The sequence below is a fragment of the Chiloscyllium punctatum genome, chromosome 30 (assembly GCF_047496795.1).
Source record: "Chiloscyllium punctatum isolate Juve2018m chromosome 30, sChiPun1.3, whole genome shotgun sequence".
In the NCBI taxonomy this organism is placed as follows: Eukaryota; Metazoa; Chordata; class Chondrichthyes; order Orectolobiformes; family Hemiscylliidae; genus Chiloscyllium; species Chiloscyllium punctatum.
In genome coordinates, this window is record NC_092768.1 from 76,251,273 (window position 1) to 76,274,312 (window position 23,040).

The window sequence follows — 23,040 nt, forward strand, 5'->3', positions numbered from 1 at the left end:
AAGGAAATGGCCAAGAAAATAATCAATTGCTTTGTATCTGTCTTCAAGGAGGAAGAACCATAAAATCAGCCAGTAATACCAAGTGATCATGTAGCACTTGTGCAACTGAAGACGAAAAATCAATTTATATCAGTAACAAGGTAGTATTTGAAAGTGTAACTGGATTGACCATTGCTCAGCCTGACAAACCTGACGTACTTCATATTAAAATGTCAGACATAAATCAGCAACAGAAGTATTAATTGCACTGTCGATGACTGTGTTTTATTTTCCTGTGTACTCTGCAGAGGCCGGAAGCCATTTCGGATAAATGGAAGTTAGAAAACGTGGTCCAAGCACTATAGATTAATGGAAGGGATCCAAACATCTATAAAGGGAAAAAGGCATAGTTTGGAGAACTGGCGACCAATTAACTTGACATCTGCCGGGAAACTGTTGGAATCTATTATGTAGCATGTGACATTGGATATTTAGAAATTAATAGGATCAATGGAGAGAATCCACATGTATTTCTGGCAGATGTCTACCTCGATGTGCTATTAGTTGTTAGACCCCATCTACCACCCCCTGAGAAAAGGAACAGAAAGTGACTTCGCCACAGGAAATGACATCAACAACCCAAAGAAACCCTTTAAAAGCAAGCAGGAATGTGCAGCATCGCTTCGCTAGACGTCCACTGAAGATGTTACCTTGTAAGGTAAGGAAACGTCGGGAAATAAACCTGCCAGCTCAGCGAGCAAACCTGCATCCATTGTGAACAGTGTTGGTGACCTAATCTGAGAAAGAATATACTGACCACAATAAAACTGTAATGGACGTTCTCCAGATTAATCCCACAGATAGTGAGAATGTCTGATGAGGAAACCCGGCCTATGTTCTCTAGTGTTTCAAAGAATGAGACGTGGGTCACAGAGAAATTTACAAAATTCACAAAACATATGACAAATTGAAAATTAACAGGACGCTTCCCTGGCTGCCCAATCCAAATTCACGGCAAATAATGGCAAGATAAGGGATTGGCCACTTAAGACCGTAATTTTGAGGAAATTCATCACACGGTCAGAACTGCCTAAAACAGGGTCATAGAAACCTGCTGGAAGGGTAAGATTAAGGAAAATCTCCAGATATTCTGCAAGTGTGTTTTAGCAGAAATGTATAACAAGGGAACAGGTACGAGTCATTAATGACTTGCCAAGTTGCATCCAAATCAACTTAGTGTTAAGAGACAGAGGGTAGTGGTTGAAGGCTGTTATTGTGACTAGAAACCGATGTCCAATGGTGTATCACAGGGATCAGTGCAGTGATTCAGAGGTGCTGGTGTTGGACTGGGGTGAACAAACCTAAAAATCACATAACACCAAACAATAGTCCAGCAGGTTTATTCAGAGGCACGAGCTTTCAAAGCACACAACCACCTCATGAAGAAGCAGCGCTTCGATGTTAGTGCCTCCTAATAAACTGGTTGGACTGTAACCTGTTGTTGTGTGATCGTTAACCTTATTATTTGTGGTATTCATAAATGATGCAGCTATGACTATAGACGGGGGTGGTGGGAGTGTGACAACTAAGTTTGTGTTTGATACAAAGATTGGCCGGGTGGTTGGCAGTGAGGAGGAAGGTCTTATGTTACAGGAAGATAGAGATGGAATGGTCAGATGGGCAGAACAATGGCAGATGGAATGTAACCTTAATAAATATGATGTGATACACTTTGGGTGAAGGAACTGGACAGGGAGTACTCAATGAATGGCAGCAGATGAGGAAGCTCAGAGGGTGTTTCTCCACACTTCCCTGAATGTGACTAAATACGTTAATGAACAATTTTGAGAAAGCATAAGGGACCGTAAACATAACCTTTATTCATCAAGGCATAGATTATAAGAGCTATGCGGAACTTTGGTTTGGCCAAGATGGAATACTGTGTGTAGTTCTGGGAACCACATTACGGGAATGATGTGATTGTAGTGCAGGGGGCTCAGAGGAGATTCACCAGGATGCTCCCTGGGATGGAGTATATCAACTATGGAGAGAGGTGGATAAGCTTGGGTTGTTTAGTTTCGAGCAGAGAAGGCTGAGTGGGCCGTGATTCAGAAGGATAGAATTCCGAGGGACATGGACAGGATGGATAGACAGCAGCTGTTCCTTTTCGTCAAAGGGCCAAGAACAATGCAGCACATTTTAAAGTGACGGGTTTGATATTTGGAGGGAATTGAGGTTTGTTTTTTACTCGGGGGTGTTGGGGTCAAGAACGCCCTTCCTGAGAGAGGAGTTGTCATGGTAACTTCGAAATCATTAGAAAATATACTTGAAACGCCATAAGATTCAGGGCTACGGGTCTTGTGTCGGAAAGTGGGGCTAATGTAGACCGGGTTGAATTGTTGATTGGACAAAGTCTGTGCTTCTGTGTTTGTACGGCTGTGGAAGGTCAATCAATGAGTAACTTAAGATAGGAATTGATGGGTTTCTGAAGAGTATATTAACGAAGGTTATAAGATTGAACTGGTAATATCTTCTGAAAATATGTCAATGGCAAAATTAAGTGGAAAAAGGTGCAGCTTTCTTACAGTCTGGTACCAGAGAATTGAGGACCGGGAAAAGGCAGAACTATGGAGCAAATACTTTAATTAATGTCTTCAAAAAAAAACAAAACAAAAAACAAAACTTCCCAACATTACTAGTGAAGTAGTCTGTTGAGAAAAAGGGAATAGAATGAAATTAGCAACCAAACAGTTTTAGAGGAAGTAGATTAGATTAGATTACTTACAGTGTGGAAACAAGCCCTCAGCCCAACAAGTCCACACCGACCCACCGAAGCAAACCACCCAGACCCATTTCCCTGCATTTACCCCTTCACCTAACACTACGGGCAATTCAGCATGGCCAATTCACCTGACCTGCACATCTTTGGACTGTGGGAGGAAACCGGAGCACCCGGAGGAAACCCACGCAGACACGGGGAGAATGTGCAAACTGCACACAGTCTGTCACCTAAGGCGGGAATTGAACCCGGGTTTCTGGCACTGTGAGTGCAGCAGTGCTAACCACTGTGCCAGCGTGCCGCCCACGAGTATTGGAACTGAAAGTAATGAGCACAGACAAAGTCAACAGAGATCGATCAAATGGGAATCATATTTGTGAAAGTGACGTTTAGCATAATTATGGAGAAGCAATCAAGGCAATATGATTGTATTTTCAGAAAGATTTTTGATACAGCCCCAAGCCTATTATGCAAATTCAAATCCTCTGGGACTGGGACAAATATGGTTTTAGAATGGGACAGCTGGCTGGAAGCAGTGAGTAGGAATAAAACAATATGGTTTTTTGAAAGGATGGCTTGGAGGATATAGCAAGGATCGGGGTTTTAGGCTCCAGCTATTCCCAATGCACATCATATATTTTATTTAGTGGATCAAATTCAATATTTCCAAGTTTGCTGATGGCACTAAACAATATCGGATTGTGAGTGGGTGAGCAGGGTGTCAAAAAACTGCAAGGTGAATGCGACAAGTGGAGTGTCTGGGTAAATACATGGCAGATGGAGAGCAATGAGGGGTGGGGGGTATGGTCTATGGGGGATATGTGATATTGTGACCTTTGATGGTAAAACCAGAACGGGAGCCTATCATTTGAAAAGGGATTGTTTGAAAAATGTTGATCTATAAAGCAACTTAAGCTGCATTTTTGTTTCCTTCTGTGCAGCCCTCCGAGGTCAGTGTAGGGCAGTGAGATCTGAATCCAGAAGTCAGTACTGGGAATGGCATTAGGACGCTGACCAGTGTAAACAGACCCCACAAGTGGGGCGCTGTAATATTGAAAAGGATGTGAATCTCTCTGTGCACCGGTCACTGAAAGCAATTTTGCAGGAGCAGAAAACAGATAGGCAGATAAATCGTGTATTCACCTTCATTTCAGGGGGATTTGAATCCAGGAGTAAGGGTGTTTTACTACAGGTGAGCAGGGCCTTGGTGAGACCTCATCTCGAACATTGTGCAGTATTGTGTGCAGTTTTGGTCTCCTTACCTAATAAAGGAGAAACCTGACATTGAGGGAGAGCAGTAAAGGATAACCAGACTGATCTCTGGGATGACAGGCTTGTGTGGGAGCAGAGTTTGGGGCGGCTATGTCTGTATTCCATGGGCTTTAGGAAAATGAGTGGAGATCTCAGTGAAATATATACAACTCTGTTAGGACCAGACAGATTGGAAACAGGGGTGACAATTCCCCTGGCTGGGTCATCAAAACAAGGGGCCACAGTATTAGGTAAAGACAGGCCACTCTGCATTGAGATGAGAATAAATGTCTGCACTCAGAGAATGGTGAAGCTGAGGAATTATCTCCCAGATCAGACTGTGGAAACCAAGGCACTGAATATAAAAATGGATTTCTGGAAACTAAAGGGATAGGGAGAGAGCAGGGTATGGTATGAAGATAGAGGATCAGATACCATTAAAGGTTGTTCTCCAATAACGTGGTAGTTGCGTTCCTGTGCATCACTGTGTTGCAGAAAATCATGCCATGTTAATGATGTGGTCTATGGGGAAAGGAGGATAATGGGCGAACTGCAAAATATCAGTAAAAAACAAAAACTGAAGTTAGTCTGACACACACTAGCACAGTCTAATTAAACCTTTAAATCATATATTGTAATGAAATAGTGCTAATAATGACAATGCAGTCACTGGCTACATCCCTGTACCTTTCACCAAACTCTTCACCAGAAAGTACGCAGGACTGACTGACCACGTGATGCCAACATGGAATTCCAGTTCTCCTGAAGATTCTACCCTGGTTTGAAATAAAGTTCCTTCTAATTGGAGAGAGCAATTCCCCGTTTCAAGCTCAGGTTCAAAGCTTTCAGAGCGGATTGCATTCCTGTTTTAGCTGAACACTCAGAGGATGCATTTGGCAGACAGAGGATCCTGAAGCTGGGTTTTGTTGTTCACCTGGTGCCTGGTAAGGATTCGCGTCACAGTGAACGGGTGTTCACTTTATAGAAAAAAGGTGCGCAATTCACGAATTGCATTGCAGTCAAATCACTTTTAATAAACACGCATTATCAGAGAACTGCCTGTATATTGAATCGAGGAGCAAGATTGATCGACTGAAGGTCTACAACAGTTCTTATTTTATATTTCACAATGTTTAAACATATTAGTAGATATGAACACTGTGTCGGGAAAACTGCATTGAGGAGATTTTCTCCATGAACTAGAATGGGGAAAGCTCAATGTGTTGTATGACCTTTCCTGATGATTCTGTGCAGTCTGTGGGAAAGCTCTGTAAATGTTGTCACAAGCTCTCAGATGTTAGGAAGGGGGTATCTGCAGGATCAACAGGACTGTGATTCCCGCTCTCTTTTCTGATATCAAGACTGGTGCCGGGTATTCTGTCTGTTTTTTTTTTCCTTTAAGACCACGGAGCAGTGTGATGCAATAGAGTGTCTTGCTTGGCTGTTTCAGGGACCATTGAAGAGTTTATCACATGTCTGTGTGTCTGGAGTCACTTTTAGGCCATACAAGAAAAGCACAGGAGATTCACTTCCTGACAGTACGTTGGGGAAGGAGATCAAAGTTTACAATCAACATTGGATGCAAGGTCACTGTTACAATCACCAGATTCTAGATCTTGATATTTTATTAATTGTTTTTAACTTCCACCAGCTGCCAGAGCATTATCCTGTATTGGATTAGTAATCCAGTGACATTTCCACAACTGCACCATCTCCACATAGGAACCTATCGGAAACCACAAAGAGCGGGATATTTCTGGATTGCTTGTCAGCTCTGTCAAAAAGAACCCCCACCAATTTGATTATCGTGAAGGGACTGGGGGGGGTGGGGGGGGTGGGGGGTGTTAAATGGTCAGAATGTAATTATTCAGCTATTAGGGGACCTCACATAGTTGAGTAATTTTCCACATTGCCAGGGGGTTGTCAGAGTTGGAGCTGGAATGAAACAGCTTCCCCAGGGACACGGCTTGTTGTGCAGCACAAGTCTTCAGTCCTATTACAGGAATGATGTCAGGGCCCATTGTCTTAGTCGTATCTACTGTGTTCAGCGGTTTCTTCATATCACATGCAGCGAATCGAATTGATTGAACACTGCCATCCGTGATTCTGTGGATATCATGGCGAGGATGAGGTGGATCATCGATTCAACACCTCTGGCTGAGGATGGTGCAGATACTACATCCTTGTCTTTTTCACTAATGTGCACGGCTGTTCTATTATTTAGGATGGGGATATTTCTGGAGTCCTCTCCTCCAGTAAGTTGTTTAATAGTACAACGACATTTATGTCTGGATGTGGCAGGACTGCAGAGCTTAGATCTGATCTGTTGGTCTTGGGATCATTTCGTCCTCTCTATCAGATGTTAGTTCTGCTGTTTTGGAATGAAAGCACTCAAGCGCCGTAACTGTAATGGTTTGTCATCAGCTTTAGGTACACATGGTTCTGACCTTGGCAGGTTCACCCACACTCGTCACTGAACCATCACTCGGTTTGATGGTAATGGTAGACTGATGGAATATCCTGGGGAAAATGTTACAGATTATGTTTGAATACAATCCTGCTTCTGTTGCTGCTGTTGTCTACAGCATCACACGAAAGCCCAGTTTGAGCTGCAATATCTGCAATTCAATTCTACTGTCTGTCCCCCAGTTAACATCGAGACCCATCCACCGATCAGCCGTGTACTCAGTGACATCACCTGGTTTCTGATGCAGTAATATTTCCATTTCCATATTCTCATTCTGCTGATGGTTCTCCTTGGTGCCATGCTTCCAATTTGTTACATTACTCAAACCCTTTAACATATTCATCTGAATCTTTTCCTTGCTCGTCGTGCCATCTGCGTTTGAATTAAATGTGTTTCCCTCTGGTTTTCTCCCTGACCATGAGTAAGAGCTCTGTGGTGTCAGTGATGCCAGCCTTATGCAGTTTCTGAGCGAATGAATGTGTGGACTTCAGTTCCCAGTGTAGGGCTTTCCGTGTTGGACAGGGCGTTTGAGCAGCTTCAAACACGTCATTGGAACTTGTTCAAAAACAGAAATTGTTGAAGAAACAACGCAGCTCTGGCGGCATCTTTTGTAGTGAATGTAGAATTAATCTTTCGAGTCCAGTGGCCCTCTACAAAGCCCACAGTTTCTTCAGCAATTTTTGTATTTACTTTGTATTTATTTCCAGTATCCATAGTTATTTGTTTCATTGAAACTTTGTGCTGTGCCTATTCGTTTCTGAAGAACCTCAGCAAGTCTGGCAGCATCTGCAGAGACAGAGAGACAGAGTTAGCGTAACAAGTCCAATGTGACTTGTTCTGAACTGAAAAGGGTTGGCTTTTTAATACCTTGCCGGAGATGGGGGATGGGTGACTTGGAAAAGAGGGCGTGGCAAAAGATAAACGGGCTATTTTCAGTGGTGAACGAGAATATGATGCAAAATGGGTTTATATTAAGGTGTGAATGGGGGAAAGGGGTTCTCTCTCGTTGAGTGTAAGATAAAGAAGACACAACCACACAAGGTCATAGGGAGAACAAGAGAGAGAATGTCGACAATGTGGTATTATATAGATCTAGATCTATATGTTTTCACAGTATATATCATCACTGCCTTCACACTATGGAATTCAGGTGCTTGACCTCTTATTACCACGAGTAAAAGTTTCATGCTGCCTTAGTTTTGTAACATAGAGCAAAGCTAACAGTATGAAGTTTGGGCTGTTTTCTACATCTGTCATTTTTAATATTCTGTCAAATTTGCAGTGTTTATCGTTAAACGTTTGATCTTGAAGTTTGTATCAGATGGAGTGTATGAGTATGAAGGGTGGCATTCTAGAAGTTTATAATATCATGGGAGGCATGGATAGAGTGAATAGCGAAGGTCTTTTCTGTAGGATCGGGGAGTTCAAACACAGATGCATAGCTTTAAGGTGGAAGGGGAGAAACTTGAAAGGGACAAAGGGACAAAGTTTTTTACACAGAGTGTGATGTATTATGGAATGAGCTGCCAGAGAAACAGTGAGAGATGCAAGTACAGCTACAATATTTCAAAGACATTTGGACCAACATATGAATGGGAAACGTTTAGAGGCATATGGGCCAAGTGCAAGCAGATGGGATTAGTATAATTTAGAAAACCTGGTCAGCATGGACAAGTTGGACCAAAGGGTCTGTTTGTGCACGATATGACTGTGTGGATGTAGAAACTGAGGAAAATATACGAAAAGATATGATGTAATAAATTGGTAAGAAATAGTAAAACAAGCATCTTGAGCTTTTCTGTCAACATTAAAAAAAAGCTTGAAGAAGTGTGTGTGAGCTGAGGGGGAAGTGAAGTGAGGAAAGTACATTGAGGCCATTAGGAGGGTGTTACTGGAGAACTGGCCACAGGGAATAAACACATAATTTACACTAGTATTTTAAATCACTCCTCATGACGAAAGTAGTGTAAGCATGCTGATGGTATAAACAAAGTGGTAACAGGAGGGAAGTTATTGAACTGTCTCTAACAAAAGGAACAAGGTATTTACCTACCAGATAAGAATAAGGGTAGGCAGGTCAGCAGTAATTCGTAGTTAATTTTAAAAGAAGTGGTCACAGAGTGACTTGCAGCATTGTGTGCAATATTCCATAGCTCTTTGGATTACAGGAGTGTTCCAGTGAAACTGGAGAACCTCCAATGTGGTGCCTGTCTTCACAAAAGGAATGAGACAGAACGCAGGAACAATTTAGCCTAACCATTATTGGTGGGAATCTGCTGGAGCCTGTTATTAAGGAAGGCATTGCAGGGCACTTAGAAAAGCTTAATGCAGAGTTGGCATGGTTTTATGAAGGGGAAACTATTTTTGCTCTGTAAAATCATACAAATTCTTTTTTGGTGATGCCTGAGAATGTCAAGATTAGAGTCATGCTGGAAAAGCACAGCATATCAGGCAGCATCCAAGGAGCAGGAAAATCAATGTTTCAGGCAGGAGCCATTCATCCGGAATCCCTGAGATAGTGACAAGCAGATTTGATAAAGGGAACTGGTCAACATGAGGCTTTCCAGAAAGTTTTCGCAAGGTATCACAAAATAATCGTTCTGACACAAGACAGAGGCTTGTCGTATGATGAATAATATATTAGCATGGGATAATGGTTGCTTAACACATAGAAATCAGAGAGTCATGATTAATGGATCTTTATGATAAAGATGTATCTACTGGATTACCACAAATATCAGGCCACTGGCATCAGTTATGTACAATCTATACTGATAACCTGACCGCGGGAGCTGAGTGCAATATTCATTGGAGTTAGTGGATCACTTTGAGAACCAAAATGCAGGCTGCTTCTTAATGAAGAGGACTCCCATAAAGGAGTAGTACAAAGGGATTGGAGTGTTCCTGAGTATGAAACGTAACGTCAGCATGCTGATGCAGCAAGTAACTGGGTTGGTTCATGTGGCAGCTTCCTGAGATGGTAGGGTTGAATTATTGAATACATTTAAAATGGTGAGGAGATTATTCATTGTGGTTGAAATGAATGAGGGTGATATTACTGAAATGTACAAGATACAGAGGGGGCTTGACAAGGTAGATGCTGAGAAGGTGTTTCCCCTGAGTCTCGAACTCGAGGTGGTAGATACTGAATAAGGAACATCGATTTTAATCTGAGGTGAAAAATGATGCATTCTCTCAGAAGGTAGTGAATGTCTGGAATTCCCTAACACAGGGAGTTGTGGAGGGAAGCAAGAAATTGGATAGGAAAGTGGAGTTGAGCCCGGAAGTAGATCAGCCATGTTCTTATTGAATGAGAGTTCAGACTTGAGGGGCCGAATAGCCGTCTCATGTTCCTACTTCTTAGTTTTTTATGTTATGCTTATGGAAAGTAATTGTTTATTTTCCTGGAAGTCGTGTTGTACAATGTTGCATTCGGGAGAGGAGAAACTTTTCCTGAGTTAACCCTGGATGGGATATGGGAACTGCATTCAAAGCAATTCCAGAGCAGAAGTTACAGAGTGGGGAAGCATGGAAAAAAGGATTGCTGCTGGGGGACACTTCCTGACCAAGCCTGGAATTTCCAAGTGCATTTCCGAAACTACACCTAACCATCGGCGTGGTTTCGATCTGCCTGTTTGTAGCAGGTCCGAAGGGCTGAATGGAACATCAGAACAGAGCTGATGGACTCGAGTGGACCAAACGGCCCTTTGACACAACTCTACCAGTAAATATGGTCGTGGCTCATCTCATTGTGGTCCCCGCCGCACTTTTCTCTCCATGTACCATTATCCCTGATTCACCTGTCTATGGAAAATCAGACAAAGCCAGCCTCGATATAATATAAAAATTCAGCCATCTCAAACTTCTGGGGAAGGGAATTTCACTTGAGTGAAATCCGACATTGTGAATTTTTCCTCACTCCGGTTCTGACTGAGGATGAAGGGTGTCACTGTTTCCTTTTCTAGTCCCACTCCTCCACTGCTCACAACAAATTTTAAATGTAACCAGGTCAGTGATATGGCCGATGATAAAGGTCTCAGACGGGGTCAGGTTCAGTGATAGGAACAAGTCAGGCAAATTTCTTTCATCAGCCGCAGGTAACTAATAGGGCTAACGGAGCAGCGTGATAGATTTGTGGTTAGCACTGCTGCCTCATATCAGCAAGGAGCTGACCTCAATTCCAACCTTATCCGACACTCTGTGTGGAGTTTGAACATTCTTCCCGTGTCTGTGTGGGTTTCTTCCCAGTTCTCCAGTTTCCTCCCACAGTTCAAAGATGTACAGCTTAGTTTGATTGGCCATGCTAAATTATCCAGAGTGACCAGGGATGTGAATGTTAAGTGGGTTAGTCATGGGAAATGCAGGGTTACATAGACAGGTAGGGGGACAGGTTTGGTGGGATACTGTTCAGCGGGTTGGTATGGACTCGATGGGTCGAATTTCCTGCTTCCACACTGTAGGGGTTCAATGACAACAGCATCAAGTTTGGGCTCTACAAACTCTCAGTCAGTAGATACCTGGTTCACTCGCCTCAAGGCTTTGTATATTTCAATAAGATCAGCTCTCACTCCAAGGGTAACCTGTTAAAGTCCCCATAATATCAGCCCTTCATGCATGGAATGAATTAAGTGAAACACCTCTGAATTGTTTCCAATGTTACTATATCCTTTCCCAGATAAGAATGCAAAAATAAAACTAATCTCACACACCGATGAGTCTGTTTAGTTTTGTTTTCTCAGGGTGTAGTGAGTCTTTGGAACACTCTTCCCTGCAGACCATTCGAGGTAGAGATATTGAATATTTTTGAGGCAAGGTTCACGAATCACAGATGAGTCAAGAATTATCGAGGAATGGGCAGCAATGTGCAGTGTTGGGGAAAATGTAGTCAGTGGTACTGAATGACACGGCTCCAGAATATCCAGGAATTAAACGAAATGATAACATCGATAAAGTTTTAAAGGGGAAACAAGATGGCAGCGATCTGAAAGGTCAGCTTTGCTGATCTCTGCATCACAACAATGCTCTACCCCACCCCACCACAGTCATTTACTTACAATTGAACACTAAAAGAGCTATAGAATCCTTACTAATCCCGTTTTGTCAAGTGGAAATGACAAAACATTGGAAAGGATCGAGTAAGTCCCAACACACAGCGCACCCGTCAGAAGCTTTCAGCATGTCTGTGGCCGCACCTGTAACACCCTCTGCTCGTTCAATGGACCGAGTTACTCATCAGGACTTGGTCACCGAGTTCACCAAGTTACGGGAAATGACTGAAACCATGATTGAAGAAAGATTCAGCGAGAGGATAGAACCACTCTCAGCAGTGCTCCAAAAACATGAACAGCAACTTGAAAGCCTTGGAAACAGAACGGATGAGGTCGAGAGCCAAACTGCAGGGGCAGAGACTCTGATCAATTCCTGTAAGGAGCGGATCTTCACCCTTGAAAAATAGATTCGTACCTTAACTGAACAAGGTGACGACCTAGAGAACAGGGGCAGGATGAAGAATGTTCATATAATCGGTCTGCTGGACCGGACATAAGGTGATCAGCCAGTGAGCTTTTCTGCGAGAACTGGCTGCAGAGATTCCTTCACTTCGAAGCTGAAGAGGGACGGGTGAAGAGTGAGACAGTTCATCGGGTTACGGTGCTCAGGTCAGGCTCAGACCAACGCCCTCACCCTGTCCTTGGGCGATTACATTGTTGCAAGGACAAACAAAGACTTAGGGAAGCTTCCAGAACACAGGGAAGAGACCCGAAGAGGCCTCCAGGATTATGTTCTTCCAGGTCTTTTCAGCGGTATTGATTCAGAAAAGAAAATCTTTTGATGATATCAAGAGAAGATTAAGGGAACTTGAGATTCAGTATTCCTTAATGGACTCAGCGGTGCTCCGTATGCACTAGTGGATCTTTCAATAGATCCACTAGCTCTCCAGAGGATGAGAAAACTTTGTGGACACTTTAAAGTAGGGTGGGTGCGTTAATGGAAAGCGATAACCTTGGTTCTCTTTTTTAAAAGAAAGTTTGTTGACCGTTTCTGGTATTAAGCAGTGTTAAATTATAGTCGGGGATGGGTAGAGTGCACACTTTTAACTTCTTCATTAGTAATACTACTCGTTTTTCTCTTGCTAAGTTTGTGTGTCGGGTTCAGCTCAAGCTGGAGGGAGTTATGAAGGTGATCGTGATGACTGATTGCCTACCTAAGTGCAGTTCTGTCCCGATGTTTGTGATTAATTGCCCTGGATGCAGTATTGATAATGGGGCAGAAGATAGAGATTTGTGACGTGCAAATGCCCCCAGTCGGCGGGGGGTAAATACCCCTCCTGAGAGCCATTGGCACTTTGCATCTTTTTTTGTATTTGTATGTATTTAGTTTTGGAACATTTTGAGAGCTTGTTAGTTGTAGTAGCTTTAGTTTGTATTTTTTAAGCTCTATGATTCTTTTATCATTGGTGTTCAGCGATTTGTAATTCGAGTTCTTCCTCTCTGGATTTCAAATATTGTTTCAGTGTGTAATGGCTAATGTCGTGCTTAAATGGTGTATCTGGAACATTTAGGGGAGCCATTCGCCAGTTAAGAAAAATGAGACAGTGGATATTGTCGTATTGCAGAAATGCACTTTGATGACAAGGAACATTTGACATTACAGCAAGGTGGGTTTGATCGGGTTTATGTCTCGTCTTTTAACACTAGTAATAGGAGATAAACCATACTGGTGACGAAGAATCTTTCATTTAAATTAGTAGACTGTATTAGACACCCACGGGAGGATCATAATCCTCAAAGATATATGGGGAAGAAAGCAGTAGTTTTAATGTTTATTGCCCCCGGCTCACTGCCTTAAATTCCTGATAGATGCATTTTCCAAATTAAATAATCTTTCTTCGTAGCACACTATCGTAGGAGGAGATTTCAACTGTCTTTTGCACCCACGGTGGACAGTATGCCGAAAGGCTCCCAGCACCATCTTTCCAATTGTAAGCAATTAGTGGATTTTTGTGTGGAACTGGGGCTGGTGGATGTATGGAGGCAGAGACACCTCATAAACTGGGATTTTACTTTCTTCTTTATCCGGCAGAAATGCAACACCAGTGTTGATCTCTTCCTCACTGTGCAGCAATCTTCGATTCAGTGGTTTACTGTACAATTAGGAATATTACCATTTGTGACCATGCAGCAGCATCCTTACTGGTTAAGATTAAGGGCAATAAAGCAGGTTCAAGACACTGGTGAATCCCTTTATTCTAAAGGATAGTAAGTACATTGAGTATTTCTGGAATGAATTCAGATCTTTCTTAGCCATTAATTCAGATTCAACCAGTAACACATCCATTCTATGGAAAATTGCTAAGGCTTATGCCAAAGGAATAATTCCTTAGAATGCGGCAGAAACAGGAGCAGGAACGCTTGCTCCAGGCACGGTTGAAGGCAGCCGAGAAGGCACACTGTGATAGACTCTGGGTGGATGGGCTGCAGAGGATCACAACACTTCGGTCTGCTGTGAATTTCATGCTCACACAGACAGCCAAGGAGGAACTTACTTTTGCAAAACAAAGGCTGTTTGAGCATGGTGATAAACCGGGCAAGTAGTTAGCCTATCTTGCAATGAAAAAGAGAGCCCCAAAGCCATTACTTCAATTAGGGAAGGTACTGGGAACCTTTCATGCGATCTCATAAAGATTAAAGAAGCATTTCGGAGATTTTATTCTGAATTATATCAGACTGAGCATTATGAGGATAGATGGATTAAGATCGAATCTTTCTTCAAGAACTTGGACCTTCCAGGGGCAACCCCCAAATAAGTGTCTTGCATTAATGCACCGTTGTCAGTGCTGGAGGGTGTAAAACAGCTTCCAGGCAGAAGGGCACCCGGTCCTGATGGATGTCCACGTGAGTTTTATAAGGAATTTATAAACCTGTTGTCAGAGCCGATGTTTACTATGTTCGTCACTCTCACAGTCACGACTGCGTCCCACTATCCTTAAGAGAGGCTCATATCTCTCTTATTCTTAAGAAAAGGAAGACACCGAAAGATTGTGCTTCCTATAGGACCATCTCACTTCTAAATGTTGATTTCAAAATTCTGTTTGGGTCCCTTACATTGAGGATGGAAACGATTTATCCTTCCATTGTCAAAGTATACCATACCGGCTTATAAAAGGCTGCAGATATTTCAACAATGTTAGGAGATTACTCAATATGATCCAAGCGTGTCAACAGCAAATTAATCAGGTATTAATGATTCTTTAGATGCAGAGAAGGCATTTGCTTGGGTTGAGTAGCTGTATCTCTTGTATACGTTAGAATTGTTTGGTCTCAGCAATGTTTTTATCAAGTGGGTGAGGGTCCTTGAAAATGACCCTCTGTGTACGATCCTGTAAAATTAATATTTCTAGAGGCAGTTGTTAATGCCAGTGTTATTTACGATGGTGATTGAGCCACTGGCAGGGACCCCAACATATCTGCCCCAGAACTGGGATAGAAGTCACGTAAGATTACATTGTCTGCAGATGATGGTCTTAAATTTTTGTTAAATCCCACAGTTTTGGTACCTCACCTCATGCAATGCATCAGTTCGTTTGGTGCCTTTTCCGGCTATACCATTGATTTTATAAAGTCGGAGGCCATGTTTATGGGCGAACTCAGGGAAATAACTGATGCCGTGGGAGAATCCTGATTTCCTTTTCAATGGTCCCAGGGGGAAATGGAGCTGTTCCCTATTTAAGTATATTAATTAATCCTATCTTTGAACTTATATTTAACGTGGGATTTGTCCATTTGTTTGACAAAATTAAACAAGACCTTCGAAGATGGGAGACACTTCCAATATCCTGGCTGGGTCAGATAGCTCTTATTAACATGAATTCCCTGCCTTATTTGCTATACCCCGTGTGAATGCTTTATTTGATGTTTCCCAGACAGACATTTAGGAGACTAAATGCATGATGTAGCTCTGATTTGTCACCATAAGCGACCCCTTATTAATTTAACCAAATTACAACGACCCCACAGTTTGTGGTGAGTAGATCTCCCGGATATTAAAAGCTAACAATTAAGCTCTTCTTTACCCGATGGTAGTGAGGCCTCGGCGTCAATACAATTAGATATTGAAGCTTCTCAGGCAAAGTGCTCCCTTAATAGTCTGCTACTCATAGACAAAATGAGGACAGTTATGAATTATTACCATTTCCCAATAAATATCAATAATTTTAAAGTAGGGAGGGCAATGTGTCCGATCGGGGACAACATAGCCAAACCTCATTTCTTACCCCAAAACGTGGTGTACCATGTTTCCGACGGGGAATACTGGATTCCATGTTTAAACTGGGGACAACTCGTAGGTGTATCTTGCTTTGATGGTTTATCTGAGGGAGAAACAAGGATGTTCTTTGATCAAATAAGTCGTAACTATAGACGACCGAGTAGAGATCTCTTCTGTTTTCTTTTTATCAGATAAGAGATGTTATTCAGAAAAGAGCCACACTTTTAACAGACCCGTACAGATCCGATACAGAGAAGAGGGTGCTTATTGCTAAGAACACACTCTCTGTCAGTACCCTTTTTCATTTGTTGGAGAGTGGACCCTTAGACAAGACTTTATGCCTTTCTGAGGTCTGCACAGAGTTTTGGGGGTTCAGATCTCTTCGGACACAGGGGAGGATATTTGTGAAAATACAAGAAGTATTTCGATCTGTAAGAAGACTCTTGCCCTGAAGTTGAAGATTCTTCATAGATTCTGTCTGGCCCCAAATACTCTCTCAAAATTCAAGGTGAGAGTATGTCTTAAATACAAAATGACTATGGACACTCTTACTCATTGTTTGTTGAACTTCCACCGGCGCTATAGGAGCGGTGTGTTCGCTGGGATGGAGAGGATCTTGCGGACAGAATTGGAGATGGGTCAGGATTCCCATTTCCTGGGCCTGCCCAGTCTATCTTACTCAGATGTGCATAGGAAAAAATACTTCAATACCCTCACTCTCTGAGTTCAGGAAAAAGAGTTCTGTTGTGTTGGGTGTCGGAAAACACCCGGGGTCTATTGGGTTGTCGTAACCTCGTCATGGCGCATAGCCCTTTGGAGTTTTTAAAAGGTATTTTGCACCATAAAATAGAGGATTTTTATTAGACATGGCAGCCCTTTTTGAATTACCAAGGGACAGGCTGTCTGTCACTCTAAAAAGGACTTTTATATAGCTATGACGAACTTGACTAATAAATCTAATGTCCAGAGAGGAAGAATTACAAACAAATGAACGTGTATTAGTTCATGCTCTTGAAGTTTGACAGCTTTAGTTTTGTTACACTGAGTTCTAGTATTCGTTTTTTATTTTTATTCATTTTTCTTCGGTCCGTTGATTTACCTTTTCTTATGTACATGCACATGGGTGTAATTGTGTTCAATTTGCGTTGTTGGTTCAGTTTGGTACATATTGGTTCATTGAAGCATTAAAAAGATTTTCTCTGAATAAAAATATTTTTGAAAAAATTAAAATGTTAACATGGATAGAATAGAGTCCCAAAGGACCACTTTCTCATTAGTGATACCACAAATTATGGTTTACCTTAAGAGTCATCACACCTCGGGTGACAGGAAGATGTTGAGAAGGTTTGCCCTTCATGGCAACCTCTGTCTGTGTGGGGAATTGAACCTGCGCTGTTGGCCTTCCTCTGCATCACAAGCCAGCCATCCAGCCAACAGATTGCGAGACTGTGTAACTGCTATAGATAGAAATATCCAAAGTCAAAGTAAAATATAAACTTTGATGAGTAGGAAAAAAAAGGTACAATTCAGATAACGGCTGAGAAAAAAAATATATCCGCTGGAAATTGTACTTTATAACGAGAGAGTTGATTGGATGCTATCTTTGGTTGAATAAGTTGAACCAAGCGAAATAACCAGAATTACTAATTGTAATTAGATGTCGATAACTATACAATATGAGTACATTTTTGGTTGGTCTGTGTGAAGCATGATAACCATTGTATGAAAGTAAAAAGCTGATGGAACATATTTTTTGGAGGGTTGGTCCCCATGGGAAATGCCTCCCAAACACAAGCTTGAAGAAACCCAGGGTAGAAAGTGCGTGAGTATCGTCTGGTTTGTGACAGGAAACCAGGGGGCTGAATGATTGAAAGTTCCTGCAACGTGAAGCTCAGGAGACAGTCAGATCACCCCCCGATCTTATTAAATGCTACAGCACATTTGAAGGTCGAAATGGACTCATGATGGATTTTAATTGCATATGATTAAAAAAAAACACTCTGTTCCTTCACCCAATGTTTTACACACTGGAGCACTGGGAAGTATTTGGAATATTATCTGGAACATTCCATAATCAACATTCTCAGGAGCATTCTACAATCTGTGGAGATATTACAAAGGAAAGAGACACAGAGAGAGGGGGGAGCATGCTGTATGCAAGAATGAGAGTGGTGGAGCATGAGCCTTGTTCGGGTGTCGGTGCTGGAACAGACATACATTGAGTGTGAGGGACCAACAGCATACGGTGACCCTTATCCTCACAGAGCTGGGAATGTTATCGATGTTTGGCCTCTATTGCTGGACATTGCTACAGATTACAGATACTGCACTGAGCTGGGTGGTGAGCTCAGATCATGCTCGGTGGGTCTGGTGGTGTGGCCCACTCTGGGAAGAGATGTACTAACCCATCCGCCAAGATATCTGTGACCGTGTTGACAAACCGTGGTGTAATTGACCCTTATCTGCTGTGCTCTGGGTAAAACGTACATGGAAGCTCCAAACTGAGGAAAGCTCAATCGAGTGCCCATTGTCCTTTTAAAGATGGCACAAACGCCAGGGATAATGGAATATCCAGTGGCATCTGGGCGATGGTGGGTACCTCCAGCCAAAGTGGGTGGGAGAATCGGGTTAACATTGAATGAGAGGGACACCATGAGTTAGTGTGGGTAGTTGATGAGGTGAGTTCGATAAGATAGCACCAGGAAACTAGCTCGGCATCGAGCAGAGAATCCCCCTGTCACACTCAGTGAAAATCACTCAAAGATAAATTATTATTAGATTCAGACGGATGAGTTGAAGACTCTGCTGATCCCATTCACTGTTACAGAGCTGCAGAACAAATCCTCATCCACAACTCTCCATCATCTGAACGCACACCTATATTCTGTTCACCATCATTCCTGGTAATACTGGCTTATTTTGCCTGATGCTATCGAAATGTCTATATCTCAGCATTCTGAAACCTGTGAGCACATCCTTCCATGATATTGTTGCTCAATCTCACCCTCTCTGTCTATACCCAAAACCACTTTCATTTACAGTCATGCACGGAGACAGGGCCTTCAGCCAAAACTGGTCCATACCAACCAAAATGTCCATCCACATTAACCCCAATTCCCTGCACTTGGCCCATATCCTTCTCTGCCTTTCCAATTCATATATTGTTCGAACAAAGTGCAGCGAGGTTTTGTGACATCAAGGAAGGCCTCAGGAAAGATCTCCTTGAATCTACCATTCATCTTACCCTAGCAATCAGATTACAAAGAAACAATTTGGCTGGAGGTTATAAACAAGAAGTACAAGTAAACACTGGTGGGAGATGTGTATGGAAGTCAACACAGCAGGGAAAAAAAGTGTACGTTCTAAACAGGACATTAGATATACAAGCGTTTGCAGGCAAAACCCGATGGGTCTGGGACCATTTGAAGGGAAAAGTCGAAAGTGTAGCCGTCAAATAGCACAGCAGGTTAGGGCACATCCAAGGAGTAGGAAAGTCTATTTTTCGGTCATAAGCCCTTCATCAGGAATTCACTTCAGAATTCACTTTTTCCTAATCCTCTGTAGGAAGAGAGTGAGTCAACATTTTTAATTTGGGAATTCTTCATCAGAACAGCTTTTGTTTTTGATCTCCAGTATATGTAGCTCTTTGTTTTATTTTAGATCAGCAATTATCTTGCATGCTGCAGTATTAATGGACAACTTGATCTGAGAATAAGGGGAAGGGGTGAGGGCAAAGAGCAGACAATGTGTCAGTCACAGCTTCAGTTCCTGTGGAGGTAAAGGAAGGCTTGTTGGAAGCACCACACTGGAATTCGGCATCATTTGAACAGATGTGACAGATCTAGAGGAAGTGGGAGGATGCAGTTTCTCGCGCAGCTGGTCATTGAGTGTCACAGTGGCTAGCAATACTGCCGTACAGCATCAATTACCTGGGTTCGATTCCACCCTTTGGTGACATTCTGTGCGGTGTTTTCACGCTCTCCGTGTGTGTGTGAGTTTCCTCTAGGTGTTTGGTTTTCCTCTCACAGCCAAAAATGTCCAGTTTAGGTTCAGTGACATTACGAAATTTTTCCGCAATATCCAGGGATGTGCAGGCTCATTGGATTGTCTATGGAAAATGTAGAATTAGCGGGGTAACGTTTGGGTTTGTTGTTCGGGATGTTATCTGGAGAGTCAGTGTGGACTTGGTGGGCCAAATGGCCTGGTTCCACACTTCAGGGCTTCTATAATTTCTTTGTAGCTGTCTGTGTTTGAAAACACTTCCCAGGATCCTACCTATAAGTGCTAACACAATTTGCCTCAACAAAATGTTACACCTTCCGTTTGTCTAACATGAACTCCATCAGCCACTCCTAAGCCCTTTAGCCTGTCTGATCAGGGTCCCGTTTTACTCTGATTAAACTATCTTCACTCTCCACTACCTCAATAATTTTGGTTTTATCTGCAAACTCACTAACCATTCCTATTGTATTCTCATCCAAATCATTTATATAAAATGACAAAATCTATTCGATCCTTGTGGTACACTGCGGGTCACAGGCCTCCAGTCCAAAAAAAATATACCAGTTCACAAACATTTCCTTCGTCTATTACCTTCGAGCCAATTACATCCAACTCTCCCTGTATTCCATGTGATCTCACCATGCTAACCAGTTTACCATGCGGAACCTTTTTGAATGCTATACTAAAGTCTATATTCTATTCTACAGTTCTATTTCTGTGCCTTCGTCAATCTTATTTGTCACTTCTTCAAAACGCTAAATCAAATTATTGGGACACGATTTCCCACAGACAAAGTCATGTTGAATATCGCTAATCGGAATTTACATTTCTAAACACAAATAAATGCCGTCTGGCAGAATCCCCTCCAACAACTTACCCACCAATGACATCTACGAGGTAAGGGCTTTTGCACGAAACGTCGATTTTGAAGCTACTTGGATGCTGCCTGAACTGCTGTGCTCTTCCAGCACCACTAATCCAGCAGTCCCATTTGTCTACAGTTTCCTGGCTTTTCCTTACCAACTGTTCTTAAACAATGACACAACCTTACCTGTGGCTGTCCATGATACAAATATCTCATCCAGAGACCGAACAATTACTTCTCTAGCTTCCCAACAGATCTGGGGTACATCTGATTAGTTCATGGATCATGAACACAGAACGGGCCCTTGAGCTGCTGATGTTGTGCTGGCAGTTTATCCTACTCAAGGGTCAGACTATGCTTCATGCCCTTCATTGTACTAAAATCCATGTGCCTAACCAAGAGTCACTTAAAAGGTCGGGGGGGGGGGGGGGTTATCCACCATAATGCATTTTAAAGTATCCAGCTCCTCATCTTCTGTAATGTGGACAAATTTCAAGATATCACTATTCATTTCCCCAAGTTCTCTACCTTCCATATCCTACTCCACAGTAAATACTGATGCAAAATATTTAGTATCTCACCGATCTACTATAGTTCCACACATAGGTCACTTTGCTGATCTTTAAGGGGTCCTGTTCTCTCTCGAGTTACTCTTTTGACCTTAATGTATTTGTAGAATCACTTTGGAATGTCCCTTACCCTACTTTCGAGAGATATCTTATGTCCCCATTTTGCCCTCCTGATTTCCCTCTTGAGTATTAGCCTACATCCCTGGTACTCCACAATGGACTCACTCGATCTCTACTGTCTGTACCTATCGTATGCTTCCGCCTTTTCTTGAACAAAGCCTCAATTCTGCTCACCATTCAGCATTCCCTACACCTACCAGCCTTACCCTGCTCATACACAGGAACATGCTGGCACTAGTCTCTGTCAATCATTTGTGAAGGTCTTCCACCTTCCTGCCAATAGATTATCCAAAGCAGCTTTTCGAAGTGTCAACATAAAACAATCAAAGTTGGCCTGAGACAACTTACAACTTTAAAATTTATATTAGGAGTATTCTTCTCCATAAGTATATTATACCTGATAGTTACTGCATAACAGACTCAAGAAACAGAATGATCTCCTCCTGTCCCTCTGTAAGAGACTTGAGAGGCTGAATGGCCTCCCCTGTCCCTTTGTAACAGGGACAGGGGACAGAATTACGTCCTCCTGTCCCTGTGCAGCAGTCTTGATGCTCTGACTGATGTCCCAAGGTTATGGAAGAATTTGACAACAGTGCACATAAAACCAGAAGCGACATTACACAAAGTAAATGGACATTAAATATATACACTGGTTTATTGGCTCTGCAAATTACCCCACCAGTCACCCTATACAGTTGGTCTGTTACTTTTTCACTGTCGCCGTTTGTAAACAGTATGTAATATACACAGTCCTACAGTGTTCTGGCTCTACTCCCACATACAAAGGAAGCAATAAGAATATTGACAGATTTATGGTCCATCCCTAAGCAATGCCCATCCATTCCACCCACACCGAGTAAATGTTCCCTTTTATTGGGATATGAAAAGTGATGTCAGGAAGGGGTTAACTGGACCTGTTTGTTCAGTGACTGTGATTAATGTTAGTCTCCATGGGTTGCAATTAGCCCAGTGGACGGTTTCCATCTTTTAATGATAGTTGGGCTCCATTCAATGTGTTAGCCCACAGTTTGGTGGGAGCATCACCAACAGTATTAACAGGAATCAGCAGTCCCACAGAGACGGGGGGAGAGATCAGAGTCTGAGCACAAGAGTCTGGAATGTTTCAACAATTAATCAGAATCTGAGAACATTAAACTGGAATGTCCCAAGAATGGGCAGGAGTTTATATTTGGATGTTTGGTTTCTTTCTACGTGTTATGATCGAAGGTCATTATCATGGCGGATCAAATACGTACTTTACATTATGCAATATTTTTATTATCCAATCCTGGCTTTTGTTGGTGTACCTGGTAAGTCGCACTGTTCAGTCATTAATTCTGTAAATCATATTTGACAATAATACTGTTCCTTCATTCACTCACCCCTCTTTGCCACTGTTATTGTTCCTGCTGAGACTCTAAATCCACATATTAACTTGACAAACCACTACTAAATTGTTAAATCACTCTCTCCCTCCTTGCTTCTGGCAGTGTTACTCATGGGTTAGTATGGTGACTTGCTCAGTTTCAGCTGTGAACCATGATTCGCTGTATCACTGCACTTGCTATCTAAATATCTTCTGTTCTGGTTACAAACTGCATTTCCTTCCTCTGACTCCAGCTCATCCTGGCCAATATCTGAAGCTGAATTAGACAAATAACAATGGTGGTGATCCCTTTGGACATGAACCAATTCCTGACACTATACCCTGACCATTCCTAATTATAACTACTGGTAAATCCGG